This window comes from Gymnoscopelus microlampas (assembly GCF_963454915.1).
Source record: "Gymnoscopelus microlampas genome assembly, chromosome: 11".
Classification (NCBI taxonomy): Eukaryota; Metazoa; Chordata; class Actinopteri; order Myctophiformes; family Myctophidae; genus Gymnoscopelus; species Gymnoscopelus microlampas.
Genome location: NC_139948.1, coordinates 29890160 through 29896247, shown reverse-complemented (window position 1 = coordinate 29896247; position 6088 = coordinate 29890160).

The following is a 6088-nucleotide window of genomic DNA, read 5'->3' as shown; positions in this document are numbered from 1 at the left end:
CCTTTAATTAAAAACAACAACAACAAACAGTAGCCTACTTTAGTGCATCCCAAAAATGCCAACTCTGAAATTTCTCCCTTCTCCCTCCTACTTGGTCAGAAATTAAATCGATCAGTTAACATTTATTCTTCTCTTCCTTGCAAGGGTAACCAAATATGTGGGATGTGGAAGGGTAGAGATTGAGTAGGGTGTATAGGAAAATAGACAAGCTGAGAAGGATGGAGGGGAGAGCAGAGGGAAAAGGCCGGAGTAGTCTTTTGATGTGAAGCAGTATTATTGATTGGCCCACATAGCATAGATTAAGACAATGATCTTGCTCTCGCTCTCTCTCTCTCTTTCTCTCTCTCTCTCTCTCTCTCTCTCTCTCTCTCTCTCTCTCTCTCTCTCTCTCTCTCTCTCTCTCTCTCTCTCTCTCTCTCTCTCTCCATGGTTAGAATTTATTAAATCAGATTCAATTTGTGGCTCGCTGTCATATGGCCTCTCATCTTTGCTCAACAGATATCTGTCAATTACAAGCCCATTAACAAGAGAAGTAGAGGAGAGTCTTGCATTCGCACAAACACACACACACACACGCACACGCACACGCACACACACACACTATACTCCAAGTTGGATAATCGAAGTCCTGCGTGAAGGACAGGTTAACCTTTCATTGCACAAGACAGCAGCATTGTCATTGACATCAGTATTGAGCAGACAGTAATGCCAGTATTAGGAGATGACACAAAATATTTTTCTGATGTAATGCATTGTTGAATATGAGGTAAAAATGTGAATATTAAGTCAATGTAGAAATCATCTCATTGGCGATTATTGCAGAGAATGGAATGGGTGGTGAAAGGTGCTTAAATACTGCATATCTGTATGGGATGCTACTATATCTGTCGAATAGAAAATCTATTCACTGTTCTGTGGAATAGATTTTCTATTCAAAAGCCTCTAAATGTGAAACCACAAACCCTTCAGGAGAAAGCGCTGATTCAGCGGCAGCGGAACCATAGGGAGCTGACAGACTCGCTACACTCAGTCAAATAAGTCTCTCTCATACTGTGGCAGCTTTGTCCAACCTTTGGCCCCACTCTCCTCTTCCTCGCTTACTCTCATGTCTATTTATGTCACAAGCAATAATCCACTGATCCAGACTGTTATGTTAATTATGACATCTACCATGTAAATCATTGTCTTGTTAAGCCCAATTTATAATGCTTTGTACGGCGAGGTGTAAATTAGCTTGGGAGCTGCATCGCTCATCATCACAGCCCCTGCTTTGGACACATCTCCCAGCAGGCCAAGATCAACATTTCTTAACACTGCCCTGACTCAGCTGATGGTTCGATTTCAAAGGATTGTTTTACAGCGAGGGGTGAATGAAGTGGAAAAAAACCTGCAAGAGGCCTGTCAATTAAAACCGACAGAAGAACGTGTCAAGTCAGCTGCCGTTGTGCTTTCTTACATGCTGTGCTCTGAGGCTCACAAAAGGAGCCTCAGCTTGGTTTTGCCACATGGTTGCATCCTGTTTGCCGCCTGCAGCCATGGAGCAGCACCCACCATTTAATATTTCACAGCCCCTCGTATGTTCAGTCAGTCTCCTTCCCTACAGCTATTCCCATAGTCGCTTACTTATTCATCATCCCCTTGCATTGCCAACTAATGGCCCTGCCTCTGCCCTCAGTAGAGCCATGGCAAGCAGCAAGTGGGTGGTTCTACCTCTCAAATTGATCTCACCACTTCAGCCAGAGCATTACTCATATCCTGGTATGACTAAAATGGAATGTTAGAGAGTGTGTGTGTGTGTGTGTGTGTGTGTGTGTGTGTGTGTGTGTGTGTGTGTGTGTGTGTGTGTGTGTGTGTGTGTGTGTGTGTGTGTGAGAGTGAGAGAGAGAGAATCTACTGTAAATTACATAATCTAGTGACTTGTTTTCCTACACCTTTAAAAATAACAAATGAATAGTTACGGGGCGTGCAGGGGTAAAGTTCGTATCCACCAACACAGAGACAATATAGGTTTTGAATCATCCGTGGTGCATCTGTCTTGGCTGGACGCTCCAATGAACACAGCTGTCCATGTTCGTGGGTGGGAAGCCGGGCAGGGAGGGCGATCTCTGTTGCTGCACTTTGACTCCTACATAGGTTGGTCAGGGTGCCTATTCAGCGTGGTGCAGCACTGAGTGAAATAGCATGTTCTTCTGCTTGCTTTTCCTCCTCCCAGTAAAACTCCTCACTGTAGGGGAAAAGGAGGCGGCTGCCAACTAAATGTGTATCAGAGGAGACACTGGGAATTAACATAACTGGGCAGATGTTTGTTGGGAACGATGCCTGTTGGGAAAGCATGCCCCTCCGCTTATGCAATAGTACCCATTGTACCTGTTGTCAGAGCACAGTACTCATGATCATGGAGGCCAGTCTATGACGTGAATGATGCGTGATTATGAATGCCACCAACGTTATAGGATAGACCCGCCTTGCCTGTGTCTGATTGGCTCCCTGGCAGGCGTAGTTTTACTGAGGTTAGGGTTAGGGTTAAGGTTAGGTTTAGTCATAGTCTTACTGAGGTTAGGGTTATTGTTAGGGTTAGGCTTAGGCAGACAAGAACTGTGAAGATCAGGGATCTCCAACTGGGTTGCCTTTAGTCAGACACGTGCATGATTAATTCAATGTCCAGAGCTGTTGCATCATTTTGGATATGTCAATCCATTTATTTAACATAAAGCCATTCTAAAGCTGTTTTGTTCCCCCATTCACATCCGTTGAATTAGGACCACACACTGTGATTATAATGACGTCATCATCACTATTACCTCCTAGGCCAAAACCTATGCAGCATTCATTTAATTAAAACAAAAAACAAAACAAAATAAACAGTAGGTGTAATTTGGCTCCAAACCCGTTGTACCTGTTCTGTCTGTCTGTGACCCTTTTATGGCTTTTATGGTAATCATTCACAACTTGATTGTTTGGAAGGAAAACAAGCCAACCCTCTTACTCGAGAGGCTGCAGTGGTGAAAGACCATTTGTATCCAAATTAAGCCTAATGTATTATACTCCATATTATGACGCTTGCCCAAAACAAAAAAATGATGAAAATCAGTTCTTGTTGGCAAGTGACACTGTCTTGCCATACATAGAGTATAAATTAAGGTTCAGAGTAGAATATGGATTTCTTTTCTCACCCTGTTTGATCCAGTTCTCATTTTTGGATAGCCTGGAGAATGTCATTTTGATCGGGTAAATCCTCTTTATATTCACTGTGTGATGAGGCTATGTTTTCTACCCTGTGGTAGAAAATATTACATGCAACGCCATAAGGAATTGGGCTATGAGGTCATTCAAATCCTGAGGAAGAGCTCATGTGCAGATTATTTTACCTTTTGTCTATGTATTTTCAAACACCCACTCATGTCTTCACTATAAACCCATAGTGTTGTCTATACATGGAAAACCCTCCAAGGCACTATTTTTCACTGCTTTTCGCAATACGTTTTCTAAATCCTTGCCGTTTGCCTCACTACTACTGTTTCGTTTGATGCTCAGAGTGTCTGAATCAGATAGACACATGTTTGCCTGTCTTTGTTATCATCTGTGTTAGAGCACTTTGATTTCTTGTAGGCATTGGCCGGTGGTTGTAGTTTGAGCTTTTGGACTAGGCTTACTCTATAATGCACGCAGCATGACGTTACACTGGACTAAGCAGGCTCTTTCAAGTTAGGTCAGATATCCCATAATGATTGTTGGTGCTGCGTGGTCTAAGAACTGATGAACAGGCTGTGATACCAGGTAGCATAATACAAAAAAGTGTAAACATTGACCCACAACACTCAGATTTTACAGTGCATTGATCGGACAAAATGTATTTCAAGGAACTTAAAATGTCACAATATTTAGTACTGTAAGTGTACAACATAAAATTGAAATGTGAATAGTAGCAGTACACAGCTTTACATCAGCTTATATGTTTGCATGCCTGTTGTTCAGACTTAGAGTAAAAGTCATGTGTAATGCTGCAGGGTCTGTGTAAGTCTAAGTATAGGTACTGAACAGTGTAGTGTAGATTAAGTCTAGGTCAGATTGGTGCCGCAGCCGAGTGCAAATATAGTGTGGGTGATTCTGGGACACCACAATTTACAGTTTGAAACTTCTGGAGGTGCTGTGACCTTAATTCCGCAAAAACAGGTACCGGTACCTAGAAGGAGGCGCCCATTTGATAACCCCCAATGACACACCCACTCCCATCCCAAACCAGGTTTCGACGTCAGCAACTCACCCTAGTTTTTAATGGCACAGGGGAAAGTTACATAATATGATAGTAATAAAAAAGAAAAAGAAAGAAAAAACCCATTTGGGCTCTCCTGTGTCAGTACAAGTTGATTGACATTTTTTCGAAGGATGATTACGTGAGTGTTCAATTAGCCTACTCGCCATGGCGCCCAGGGATCAAAATTACACACATTATTCGCTACTGTCGATCTGTAAGCACAGGCTTCAATAGGGGTTAAAGGACAACTCTACCCATTTTCATAAAATTGCTCATGGTAAAATTGTACCATTTTTCTACTTGGTCTGTGTCTCATAGGAGGGCTGTGGACACTTCAGAAACCCGCCTACCAGTGACATCATCATTAGGCAGGTTTTTTTCCAAACATGACTTTAAAAAAAAGATTTTTATGAACGTGAGAACGCTTCTATTATATTATAGCATGCTAACTTTCCAGGAATAGAAAGCCTGCAGTTTCTATTAGCTTGGATTCCCAATCGATGATGTCACTGGTAGGCAGGTTTCTGAACTGTCCACAGCCCTCTTCTGAGACACAGACGGGGTAGACAAAAATGGTACCATATTATAATGAGCATAAGTGAGGACCAATTATGTGAAGATAGGTTGAAAATGGGTGAAGTCGTCCTTTAAGTTAGGTCTAATGGCCACGCACGTGCATTTGTTTGCCCCCTTGCGTGTGACATGGCGGCTTATTGCGTGTAGATGTCAGAAAACGACGGAAGGAAATTGGCCGTTCCAGTTTAGTGGCAGGAAAGTGGGGCGATCTGTTCTTTGGAAGTTTCCCAGTGATATTTCCTGGGGACCAAGACACTGAGAATATCTATCTATATACACGCTTTGTCCTACATAAAAGAGAGAGAGAGAGAGAGAGAGAGAGAGAGAGAGAGAGAGAGAGAGAGAGAGAGAGAGAGAGAGAGAGAGAGAGAGAGAGAGAGAGAGAGAGAGAGAGAGAGAGAGAGAGAGAGAGAGAGAGAGAGAGAGAGAGAGAGAGAGAGAGAGAGAGAGAGAGAGAGAGAGAGAGAGAGAGAGAGAGAAAATGAAAAATGAAAAATATGGACAGGAGAGGGTAAAGGTCACGGTATTGGTGGGCTATCAGTCTTCTCTTGAGACCATCATCGCAGAGACCACTGGTGAAATAAAGTCCGAGCGGAACATGGAGGGTTTTCCTGAACCAGGCCAACGCTTCTGTGAGCCACTGAGCAAAGTTACCTCATTTTACCTTGTGCTGCTCACGCAAAGTGAGTCCAGTCTTTGAGGTCCAATTTTGGTCTTTGAAACAAGTTGTCGCATCCTTAAAGCCTCCTTATTTTGGTCTTTGACATATTTTACTGTGTGTGTAAAGTTTAGACAGTCCTTTATATGCCAAAAACATTTTCCGTTTTCATGACACTGTTGGTAATAGGCAATCTGAAATGTCTATTGTGTATATATACATGTTCTAGTCATTGCATAGAAATGTAGAGCGTTAACCTTGTCTGGTTGCCTTTGGAGCTACAAAGCCAACTCAGAGTTAATAACATGACCTGAAACTGAGATGCAACTCTCCAAGGAGAATAGAAACAGATAAAGATTTGTGCAAGGGAGATAAGAACTGAAGAGAGATGATTATCAGTAGTCTGTATTTGCAATATCTAATCGTTCCATCATCCTCTTCATCTTTATATGTAAGCACCCACCCATACCCGCACCCACACATACATACATCCACACACACACACACACACACACACACACACACACACACACACACACACACACACACACACACACACACACACACACACACACACACACACACACACACACACACAC